Source organism: Miscanthus floridulus, chromosome 10 (genome assembly GCF_019320115.1).
Source record: "Miscanthus floridulus cultivar M001 chromosome 10, ASM1932011v1, whole genome shotgun sequence".
Lineage (NCBI taxonomy): Eukaryota > Viridiplantae > Streptophyta > Magnoliopsida > Poales > Poaceae > Miscanthus > Miscanthus floridulus.
The window spans coordinates 127,293,164-127,306,176 of record NC_089589.1 but is presented as its reverse complement, the minus strand read 5'-3'; positions in this window follow the sequence as shown (position 1 = coordinate 127,306,176).

Sequence of the window (13,013 nt, the reverse complement as noted above, 5' to 3'; positions counted from 1 at the left end):
TGCCGCAACCCCCATGTCTTGTGTCCAGATACTTGAAAATTGACAAAGAAGTTGGCTCTCCCACTTCTCCTCCTTCGGAACTTTCTTCTTCTATCTTCTCAAACATTGCTCCATCTTCTCCATCTTGTATCCCCTCCGCTGCCTCTCCTTCCACCACTTGTGCCTCCACTATTTCTTCGTCATCCACCATCTCCTCTGCTGGCCTACGTGTTGGTTCCACTGGAACAAACACAGAGCCTCTGGACTCAAGACATGGGGGTTGCGGCGCTAGACGAGAAACTGGAAGAAGTGCACCGGATCTGCGTAGTATAATGCATCTGAATAGTTGCCCCAGCTGTTGGTACCAGCTCTGTGCACACTGCAGTACTGCAGCACCCACGATCTTTATGTCTCTACACATGCAAAATAGGTCAAAGTTCTGCCTCGAGTGCCGCCACCCTTGAATCAGGAACTGCCCCTGCCGGGTCATGCTTTGTGCCCTCTTCATTAACGCTGCGAGGGTGACATGTATCCATCGCCCAAAGGAACTCCCCTTGCAGCGGGCAATCCAGGGGCAAGCAGCACCGAGTTGGTTCTCCACCCAGCGGCTGTCGTCATCCCCAAGATGGAGATCCTTTTCGATCCGGCGATAATCGAGAAGATCTAGGATGTCTTCGGCTTCATACAAGGCAGACTTGAGATCCTTCTTCATGCTGTCCAGTATCTTCAGATTGCTTTGAGACCCTTTGTCTTCGGCTGCTCTGAGCACCGTCTGCTCCTCCACGACACCAAGCGTCTGCTTCAGCTTTGGGATAGTCTCATTCTCTAACTCCTTGAGCATTTTTGATGTGTTGAACACTAGGTACACAAAGATCTTGTTCACGAGCAAGCTGATAATGGGTGATAGAAACCAACCTACTACAGTTAAGCACCAGGCTATCCATCCAAGTTTCCTCATCAAGTCTGCCATGGAATCCATGCTTAGTTTTCCCGGAGGCGGAGAAGGGGCTGAGATGAGGGAAGGAGGATGGATGCACCAATAGTGCTTCTCTCCGTTCGTAGCTTTCAGATATAATGTGTGAATACGGCTGGCTTTGATTTTAAAGAAGCAACTACTTAGACTTGCTGGCCTTCACACTGCAGATTTTGAATTGCCTTATATCGTACGTACCACGATTGGCCTAGATCTCGATACGTATGTATTTTTATGAAGAAAAATAAAAAATGGTGGTATCGAGGTTGTATCACATGGACTTCCATTTAAACAGTAGAGCAAGTAGTAAGTGTCAGAGTAGAAACTTGTCTCTTCCCAATGACATATTATCTTATTTACCTTCCATAGGCGTCTCGTACTTGGATCCTGAAAACAAGTGCGGTAGACAGGGACCACGCCAAACAACCTCAGGCGGCATCAGTACATTTGTGTATCAAAATGAGTACACCTTGCTAAGGACGCACATACTATAAGCGCAAGATGGAATTATATTTGAACCACGCAGAGAGGTGGAGCGTCGCAGCAGAAAATTCATCGGTGGCACGAACCGTTGCCACAGCCGGGATGAGCATCTGGCCTTTCTCTGAGCTTCGTCCAATTCTGCACACATCTTTTCAGGAGAGGATAGAGGAACGATGCTGGTCGGACCAACTGTGAAGCCTCAAGAAAATCTGAAACACATCAAGATTCAAGAAGCACAGACCAGATATACGGGCTTAATAAAGATGATATGCGCACATCCTGCAGCAATAATGCCTACTTAGAGAATCTCAACAATCGCTGTACGTACACATGGAGGGCAAAAAAGAGCAGATCCTGTATATCGGACCACATCAACAAGAAGCACAGAGCACCACAGCAACACAAGCACGATCTACGGAGCAGACATATGGACTTAAAGAAGCAACGCATAGTTAAAAGCATGATCAAAGATTGTTGGGCAGCCTGTACCCGAACCCCCAGACCGCCGCAACAACCCCCCCAACTCATGTACAAACCAGAATTAATTAATTTCTCTTGAAGCTGAAGGCACCATTTCAGAGGCCAAATACATCGACTTTCGTTTGAATCATCATCTAGTTCACAAGCTCGGCAGTCAGCGATTTACTCATTCAATACTTCGTTTGAACACATTAAAATTGCAGACCTAGACAGATTCGAACATATCTGAGTCACAGTAAAATTCAATGTGGCCTTGCCATGGTAAAAAGTCAGGCTTAGCCAAATTTATATATCCATCTCATAGTAAAAATGCAACCAAATTTGACGTTACCAAGATGACAAGTTGACAACCACTCCCAATTTGTAATAGAGGAGGAACAGGTCTCGGGCCCAAGGTTTACAATTGCCGATTCAGTGTACTATTGACTGTGCAAGTCTCCGTAGTAAAATATTCGGTGCGTGTTGTTAAATCCAAAGGTGGCATTTGTAAATTTTGAGAGAAGGAGGGTAAGCATCAGTAGACTTGGAACACCCAAGAACCCAACCATCTCATGCTAGAATATTATCACAGCTCGATCTCCGCAATCGCACAGAGGAGGTTCCTCGAGTCGTCTAACTGCGGCTAAGTGCTTCTCCTTAGCCGTCATTGGAGGGGCTTAGGGGGAGGTGGAACCCACCGCTTGAAGTGCTCTCGTGGATGTCGCCTTCTCCACCAATCGTCGAAAAGGAGGTACCTGGGGTCAAATTTGTCTGCACCGTCGATCCACTGAAAGAAAAAACACCTCTCATGGGCCTACACAATAAAATTCCAACAAAATATTAATAACCTAGTAATACAAATGAAAAAAAAACATATGGAAACAATTACTTACATTAAAACAACTGCATGTGTAGAAGCAATGAGCCGCTGTGTCCGGATGTCTCGATTGAAACACGTCGGCCGGACGACTACAGTCACAGTTAGGGACAGGGAAGTCAGGAGGGACGGGGGCATCTTTGCTAGACTTGTCGGGGTACAATTCTCTAGGACGACCCTGTTTTCGCCACAACTGCTCCTGAAACATATCTTCCATCTAATAAAACGGTTCAAATTAAACATCAGTCGAAACAACGTAAATTAATGAAAAATATAATCATTTGCATTGCAACTCAAATAATATAACAAACACTTATAGCAACAAAAATATACATGGTAAACAAACTTCTAACTAAATAATTAGTTAAGGCGGGCGGTCAGGCGCGTGACCCAACAGGTTGCGTGCCCCGTTGGAAGGATGCTGTGATTGGCTAAAAAAAAAAAACTGCTGCGGCCTTTTTCTCATCTCTCGATTCACTGGTGATGTACACCCTGACAAAGCTTCTTCGATATGTACTTGATCACACTTTCTTGCTAGATAGCTGCACAAGTCTAGAGTAATAATGCCGCATGTAACAAGAAATTTGAATGACTCGTGGAGGGCCGGCCATTGGTGAATTGTTAAATCGAGTTTGGATATTTTACATGACACTATGACAGGCGATGTGAAAGTGCTGCCTTTGTTTTTTTTTTTTAAACAGAACTGAACCGTCAGCTTTGTGAATCCATTTCAGTTTGTGCAATCGTGGCGGGAGGACGAAACAGTGACACATCAAACTAAAAGAAGTTGTTGACCTATCTATATGCACCATGGCGTAACGAAGCCAAATAAAATCTGCAGTAGTTCTAACTTCTAATCACAAATCCTCCCTGCTACCTTGTCTTCAATCATATCTGTATGAAATTAATTCCGCACTTGTTTCAGTTAGCCGACGCGATTGAGTTTTAAAAAGGACTATTCACCCCCCCTCTAGTCACCATCTCGACCTTTCAACCTTACCGAGGTGCAGCCGTTCATCAAGTAAGTTCTCAATGAACTTATTTCAATATGTCGTCACTATTCTGCATCCAACCCCATTGATTCTCGTTCGGACTGGGAATTTGTTCGTGAATTCTGGCATCAATCAAGGGATCCTACCTCACATGAACAAGACACCCTTGTTTCACGCGGTGCGGGAGCGGGGAGGCCTGATTTCATTTCTTGGTTCAAACAAAAGGTAATCACCCTCTCCTTCGAGGTGAGGGGTCGTCGTCCGGGGCAGCGTCCACAGGAGGTGACGAGAGGAGGACCAGGGGCAGCCGCCGCAGGAGGCAGCGGTCTCCTCCCTCGACACGTGATGAGGTGCTGGAGGAGGAGCACGTGACGGCCATGGCCTCGTCCTCATCGAAGGACGAGAGGGGTCAGCAGACGGGCGAGGGAGACGAGGCGCTCGAGGGTGAGGGAGGCGAGGCGCTCGAGGGCGAGGGAGGCGAGGCACTCGAGGGCGAGGGAGAGGGTACCGCTACCCGGACTCTCTACGAGCGAGGTCCCACGAGCCTCCCTCCGGTTCCGCTTCCTCACAACCGCCCAGTGATTCGGCCTATGGCAAAGAGGTAAGTAACTATGGATGTTATCACAACTACTTCATACGATATGTTGGAAATCTTAAGAGAAACTGATAAATTTTCTTAATCACTTGTGCAGGGCCTGGTTGGTTTTGTCGGGTACTCCAGCACGCACCCCCGCGAGCATCCTTGGTGTTTTGTGTAGGAAATGGTACCCCGGCATTGTGCAACTGTCCGAAGAGCCGGTGATGCGGGAGCCGGCCTCCAACTGGGACAGGTACGCGCTGGTCACGGATGACACTCACCGCAACAAAGCAGGAGCGAGTATTGGCGGAGTTTTGGGTAAGTCTCTCTCGCACAACATTGCTTAATACATCGCATTCATTGGTTAAATCTTTTATTGAAATAATGAATGGATACATCGGTTTTGTATGCAGAAATATTTCAAGGCCGAAGAAGGACTTGAGGCCCAGGCGGATCGGGCGGCTGCCGCAGCTTGTAGGAAGTACGTCACCGAGATGCACCACCATGGGCGCGTCCAGGCCCACATAGACTACTACAGGTCGGTACTTAGGCAGTCCCTCCCCAAGCCTCAAGCAAGACGGATTACGCTGACCCGGGACCAGTACCTTGAGGTAGGCGAATAACATTCATAATGATTCGTTTTGATATTAAGTAGGTTCAATTTCATCTTCTTATATGTCAAATACTCGATGACTTGTAGGTGATTCCCTGGCGGTGCTGATCGTATCCCGAATGCTGGGCCATGATCGTGGACAAGTGGTTATCACAGGACTTTGTTGACACGCACGAGAGGCAGCGGGAACAGCGTCTGATGAGGCAAGGTCCAACTCACCATCAAGGCAGTCATAGCCTCCCCGAATACAAACAGGCATATGTAAGTGATTTCTTTCATTTATTTTGACGCTCAATTCTGCTTGATTTTTCACCATCTTCCCGTCTTTCTCGCAGGAGGCTGCACACCCGGGCGAGGAGGTCTCGGAGTTCTCAATGTGGGCTATGTCCCACATGGGCAGGGCGTCGTCCTCTGTCTCCTTCGACCCGGCTGCCCCGCCCCAGGCGTACTCCGACCCGAACGTGTACACTAAAGTCCAAGAGTACACGTCAATGGTAAGGGAGATCTATGGGGAAGATGACAATATGCGCACTGAGCCCATTGATGCAGAGGCGATCATGAGGCTCGGAGGAGGCAAGAAGCACGGGCGGTTGTGGATTGCAGACGGCGCCATCGACTCCACCACTGTTCCCTCCCTCGACTCTATCCGAGCACGGAGCACGAGCTCCAGCCAGCCCATACGTCCACGGCCTTCTCCAACACTGCAGCAGGTCCAAGCACTCCAGGTAATTCCTGTTTTACTCATCGTACGTAGATATTTATACACCTAAATTAGATTTGCATTACTGATATATTGGAGTGAAATATTGCAGGCCGAGCTGCAAGAAACAAGAAGGCAAAGTCAAGAGCAGAACGCGGAGCTGACCGCACAGCTGCAGGCCCAGAAGGTCGCGTTCGAGGCCGCGCAGAAACAGATGGCGGAGATGATGGTGATCATGCAAAGTCTTGGGCAAGCATCGGGTGTACCTGTGCAGTTTTCAGCTCCTCCACCTCATACTCCTGCAGCTACTCCTGTAAGTATGAAAGTTCACTTTTCGCTTGTGCTTTGCATGTATGTCGGCCTTCGTGCCGTTGTGGATGTCGGCGTTTGTGCCGTTGTGGATGTCGGCGTTCGTGCCGTCGTTTCTTGCAGGTTTTGGAAACCTCCCCGTGCAGGGGAGGTGCTGCCGAAATTTTCAATTGAGTCTAATCTTTTTGTATTCCTAGATTACTAGATGCAATCTCTAAGTTTCAAAACTGTTTTCTCGGATTACTCACACATGCAATCTCTGCTCCTTTGTACAGCTTCCGTCCGCGGGTTCCAATCAACCCGCTAGTGTGTCACCGGGTGATCCTGCTTTTCCTTCACCATCGTCTCATAGGCTAGCTTGATGAGGACTCGTGCTAGGTGATGTGGTTGGACTTTAGCGTGATTTGTGATTTATGGTTGTGACTTGTGCTTGGATTTCATTAACTTGTCGTAATAAACATGTGAATGATGATGAACATGTGACTTGTCGTTGTAATATATTGTGATTTGTGGTTCACAATTATGGTTGTGATATATTGTGAGAAAATGGGTTCTGTGTGATATATATATGTATATATATGAAATGTTTGTGTCGATGGAATGCAAAAAACAAAAAAAAATTTAAATTTCTGTCTCTTTGCCGAGGGCAATGACCAAGGCCCTCGGCAAAGAAGGGTCCTTTGCCGAGGGCCCTAGCAATAGCCCTCGGCAAATATTTTTTTGGAAAAATCCTGAAAATTTCTTTGCCAAGGGCCAGGGAGCTGGCCCTCGGCAAAGGTTTTTTTAAAAAAAATAAAAAACTATTTCTTTGACGAGGGCCGGCCCTCAGTAAACAATTTTTTAAAAAAAAAACATTTGCCGAGGGTCCTTGCAATAGCCCTCGGCAAAGATTTTTTTGAGAAAAATCCTGAAAATTTCTTTGCCGAGGGCCAGGGAGGAGGCCCGCGGCAAAGGTTTTTTTAAAAAAAAATTCTTTGCCGAGGGCCGGCCCTCGGTAAAAAAAACCATTTCTTTGCCGAGGGTCGGCCCTCGGCAAAGAAACCGCCAACGGCGCCGGCGCGTGACGGCTTCTTTTCTTTGCCGAGGGCCGTCCTGCCCCTCGACAAAGGCTTTGCCGAGTGCCCGATAAAGGGCCCTCGGTAAAGACCTCTTCGCCGTCTAAAAATTTTCCGAGGGGTCTTTGCCGTGGGCAGCCCTCGGCAAAGCCTTTGCCGAGGGTTTCTGGTCCGAGGGCCAGAGGCCCTCGGCAAAGCATGCGAGTCCAGTAGTGATGTCAGCTGTTCCATCTCTCAAATAAGAAAAAAAAAGTGTACAAAGAACAAAAACGCGTTTCTGGACGAAGGGAGTAAGCATTAACCCATTCCAAACCCGCAGGCCCCCACATGTCAGCTGTTCCATGCTCCTCGATCTGTTACTCGAGTTCTACTGCTCTAGGCCAACCAGATAGAGAGAGAAACCACTCTCATCACAAGAGACCACTCTCTAGCGTAAACAGCCATTCTCTTTCTCTCTCAAAACTCCAAACCAGTCCTACTAGTAGGAAGCTACTCCTCCATAGCCCATAGCCCCTGCCCTGCCACTCTATCGCCCAGCCATACAGCTACTCACTGTCACTGAGCCAGCGGCGCAAGTGCGCAAAGCCGAGCGTGAGAACCCACGAAACCAACCAAGCTCCGCCCCCATTAAGGCTGGCAGGCAGAGGCAGGCTTGACCGCATGCAGCGGCACGGTGCAGCAGTCAGTGTTTGGTTTGCATTGAAAGGTACTAGGAGCAGTGGAAGTTGGCTTTCTCTTTATTATTTGTTGACCGGTCACGGCAGCACCGGCAGTGGGCAGCAGAGCCGTGCGCGACGCGGACGGCATCGCTTTGCAGTGAGCAGAGGAGTATTAGTATCCATCAGCCTTCACGTCACAGAGCGTGAGAGAGGGAGAGATAGAGCGCCAAAGAGACCTGCGGTGACCACACGCGGTTATCTATGCTCGGTGTCAAGATCTGTGACATCGAGCTCGGCGCCATTTATTCTGGCGCTGAGGTACCGACCATGTCAACGCCACTTAGGATGCTCTACTGTGCTCGGTAGGCACCTCGGAGCCAAGATCTGTAGGGCCGAGACGTGTTACCTCGGCGCCATGAGTCTTGGCGCCGACCTCCAGGGTCCAAAGATGAGTTTAGTTCTCCCGAAAGGCCAAACGTAAATTTTATTAAAAAAGGACCAAATTGTAAAAAAATTGGTACTCGGTGGTGGGCCTCTCGGTTGCTGGGGCAGCAACAGCAGTAGGTGAGCTAGCACACGCACCTGTATGGCAACGGCAACAAGAATCTAGATTGTGACATTGGTCACCATAGCTCGATTTATTTGCATTTGAAGCAATTTTAATTTTAACGGGTGTTTCCATCACTAGTGGTGGTGGCACCAGGTATATTGTGACTCTGTGACCACAAACATGAACAAATTTATTACCAAGGTTAAGAACTTCTTTGCAAGAGATAGGCATAGACACAGGATGTATGATGGCATTTGTGATAAATAAATGGATTCCACATAGCAGAGAAGGAAAGCACGAGAGGTGCAAATTTTGACATCAACGATGGGTATGGGTACCATGGATACAAATGGGGTGGGAGCGTGTACCTGCTGCTGCCGCCACCACCACCGGATCTGCCACCAGACCGGATCGAGAGTTGTTCCTCTCCGCCATTCCTTTTTTTTTTTTGAAGAAATCGGGAGGGAGGCCCCAACCTAATTTGCATTGAAATTGCAACTGTACAAATGCAGGTTCAATCGTTGGACGGAGCGCCCTCACCGGCCCACCAATGACGATCGATGAATATTCTGGCGTGCCCGCCGCTAAGCCTGGGCACGAAAAACCGAGAACCGAACTAACCGGAACTGAAATCGAAGTAACCGAAACCGAAATATTCGGTCCCAGCTTCGGTTCCAGGTTCCCAGGAACCGAAATTATTATGGTTAATTCGGTTCCAGCACTCAGTTAAGCGAATTGACTTGAAATAACCGAACTAAGCTGTTGGACCTCTTGTTTTTTACTGCAGGCTTGAATATTCCTCTATGCTTGAATATTTGAGAGAACAATAACATATATGTGTTGTACTGTTGTTTTATGTTGCATTGCTGTTTAAATTGTCCCTTTTGACTTCATGAAAATCAGGCAAAATGCTGCTGAAATTTGCAATTGAATGGGTTGTTTCTCGGTTCCTGAAAAATTCGGTTACATCGGTTAGAACCGAAACCGAATCGAATTAACCGAAACCGAACCGAATTAACCGAAACCGAAATTCCTCGGTTCCGTATTTTCAAAGTAACTGATCGGTCCCTTCTTCTCAGGGAACCGAATTAGCTGAAGAACCGAAACGATCGGTTTCGGTTAACCGAACGCCCATACTCATCTCGTAGTATCTCATAGTAAAAATGCAACCAAATTTGACATTACCATGATGACAAGTTGACAACCACTCCCAGTTTGTAATAGAGGAGGAACAGGTCTCGGGCCCAAGGTTTACAATTGCCGATTCAGTGTACTATTGACTGTGCAAGTCTCCGTAGTAAAATATTCGGTGCGTGTTGTTAAATCCAAAGGTGGCATTTGTAAATTTTGAGAGAAGGAGGGTAAGTATCAGTAGACTTGGAACACCCAAGAACCCAACCATCTCATGCTAGAATATTAAAACCTGTACTTGGTGGTGGGCCTCTTGGTGGCTGGGGCAGCAACGGCGGTAGGTGAGCTAGCACACGCACCTGTATGGCACAGGAACAAGAATCTAGATTGTGACTTTGGTCACCATAACTCGATTTATTTGCAATTGAAGCAATTTTAATTTTAACGGGTGTTTCCATCACTAGTGGTGGTGGCACCAGGTATATTGTGACTCTGTGACCACAAACATGAACAAATTTATTACCAAGGTTGAGAACTTCTTTGCATGAGATAGGCATAGACACAGGATGTATGATGGCATTTGTGATAAATAAATGGATTCCACATAACAGAGAAGGAAAGCACGAGAGGTGCAAATTTTGACATCAACGATCGGTATGGGTACCATGGATACAAATGGGGTGGGAGCGTGCACCTGCTGCTGCCGCCACCACCACCGGATCTGCCGCCAGACCGGATCGAGAGTTGTTCCTCTCCGCCATTCCTTTTTTTTTTTTGAAGAAATCGGGAGGGAGGCCCCAACCTAATTTGTATTAAAATTGCATACTGTACAAATGCAGGTTCAATCGTTGAACGGAGCGCCCTCACCGGCCCACCAATGATGATCGATGAATATTCTGGCGTGCCCGCCGCTGTTGAGAGCCAAACTCGATCTCATGGACCTAAACGAACCGCGATGACGTTAGACAATAAAAACTGGTCCATGATTTCATGGGCCTGGGTGGACCCGTAAGTTACACGCACACTGAGGACGTACAAGCATGCAGGCAGGCACCGAGGTTTGGAAAAACAAAAACGCATCAGAGTTGTGCCAAGCTCAAATGTATACGTTCTTTTGAACGATGATCATCTATTTCAGAAGCTCGGCAATCAGGTTTACTCACTCACTCAACAGTTGGGAACACATGCATGAGTACAGCATTATCGTTCGTTGTGCTCACACATCACAGTAAACAAACTATATATGCACGCTATTAGTTGTCTTATCTATATACCTACCTACTAATAATACCTACCTACTGATAAAGAGGCAAAATTTTCGGCCATTTTTTGGTCCATCCATTTATTTGTCCGTCTCCCTCTAACTATTGGACAGAGTTTCTTCCGTCCGGACTTATATATATATAAGTCCCGCTGATAGCTCTTGTGTGTAGCGGGATACGGATACGGAGTCCGATTCCAAAACGTTTCCGTCTCCTATTCTCAAATGTGCAACCGATCAAAAAAAAATATGCAAATCTAATTTTTTGACCGTTTATTCTTCTCCACATTGTATGGGGTACCACGTATACAACATGAAGATTGAGTCCGACCATATTACTGTCTGCTGGTTTTCAGGACAAGAGAAAAAGGAAGACAACAAAGAGGAAACGTGTGGACTTAGATGAGCTGGGCGTGAATATTCTTTGCATGTATCCATACGTATGTAAAACGGACAGAGATTAGGAGACGTGCAATATTTGCATGCACGAACGGTTGACCGAATAGGAAAATAGATTTCAGTTTAAGGAATTCACGTGAGATTGAGTCTCAACTTTATTTACAGGAAAGACGAACCGCCCTATCTATCTATATCTATACTATCTATATCTATATCTATACCTAATAATAAAGAGGCAATTTCTTGCCACCCTACATGAAAATTTTCCGTTATTTTTCTTTTCCCCAATATTTCTTAGTTTCTATCTATATTTATTTTTTCTAACAATAAAGAGGCAAAATTTCAGTCCATTTTTTAGTCCGTCCATTTTCTTGGACCGTCTTCCTCTAACTAAATCCGTAAATATGGAAATTGTCTCTTTTCACATCTATCTATAGCTCATGTTATATATATACATGACATATGTATGGCATCTTCAAATAACCTAAATATAACTAGAATCCTAATCCAAATACAAGATTTCTTTTGTTTGTTTTGGAAACCAAGGCACCGAACCAACTCGATCATGTTGCTCAAAACCTCTCGCTTGTGTTCCTCCTTGACAACAAAAAACTATATATAGAACCCATAAAAGATACGGCCTTTATAGGACACATGTGCATACTCGTTGGGGACGCGCAGGATGACTAAGGCCAGCCACGATCTGGGAGGAGGTCATCCGGTGCGGTGCACGTGCTATGACAACCAGCCATGCTCTTTGGCGAGGATGAAGTTGCCATGCCTTCGCCGTCTTCAGGACCTGCTTGAGGACCCCACCGTGATCGCCAACGTCGACACATGAGAGATAGGGGAGGGGTAGACCAACTGCTTCATCTTCCTCGTTCCTCGTTCGAGGTGCTGCTTGATCGACCAACGGGCAGGCGGCACGCGCCAAGCACTTTGACCATGGCGGCGGACATGGATGCGCAAGGACCTCCTGTAGAAGCACATTGATGGTTAGTTTTTATTAGAAACAAAATCTATTTTTTTTTAAACTTGGATCAGCCGATAGTCTTGCTAATCAAACCATCAACTAAAATATTGAGCACTTTAATAGACCAATACAATCTATAAATATTGTATTTTAATTCGATATAGGTCTAATATATGACATTTACATATTATTGCCACTATCAACTTATTATTATGTGTGTCTTGTCATCATAAAATAAAAATTATTAAAATTTATAGAAAGAATAATAAAGTATAAATAACTATATACTATTCATGTGTTTGTTTCCCATAAATATCTGACAGTATTTTTTTCTACCGTTGCAACGCACGGGCACTTTTGCTAGTTCCAAATAAACGATGGACTGAAGGAAAAGGAAAAAAAAAAGCACAGACCCACGCACGTTCTATCAGGGATGAGATCACACACCACACAAACTATATATGCACGGACTTGTCCCCCGCTGCCTGTTTCACAAACATAAGATCGAAGGGTCATTTATGTTGGTTATGAATGCAGCATCCTCTACTTAGATTAGAAAAGGAAGGCGGGCAAGAGAATCACCATGCGTGGTTGCTTTTCCCCTTCCTGTTCTTGGTCTCATTTGTCATTTCTAGAGCGTTTTGGTTCGTTCTTTTTGGTTTGATTCGTGCTATGACATGTGTTGATGCTTCCCATTGAATGAATTTGATTAATTCCACATGAGCACGAAGAATCGAACCGATTTGCGTTTTGGGTGAAAAACTGTGTTCTTGCACGCGATTTGAATTTCCCGGTGATTGGCCAGGTTTTGGGCAATGATCTCTTAGAGATAGTCTCACCACTTCCGTGTGATCATCTGGTAAAATTTTCGTGGAAGTTGGAGCAAATTTGGCCAAGATACGCTCGATTTTTGATTTGCTCATGCGTGCTGTGCGTGCTATGCTTCTATTGTTCCAGCTGAATCCTTTACTCTAACAATCTTTCCTGCAACCTTGCTTGCAAACTTTCAGCTGCAACCTCCAC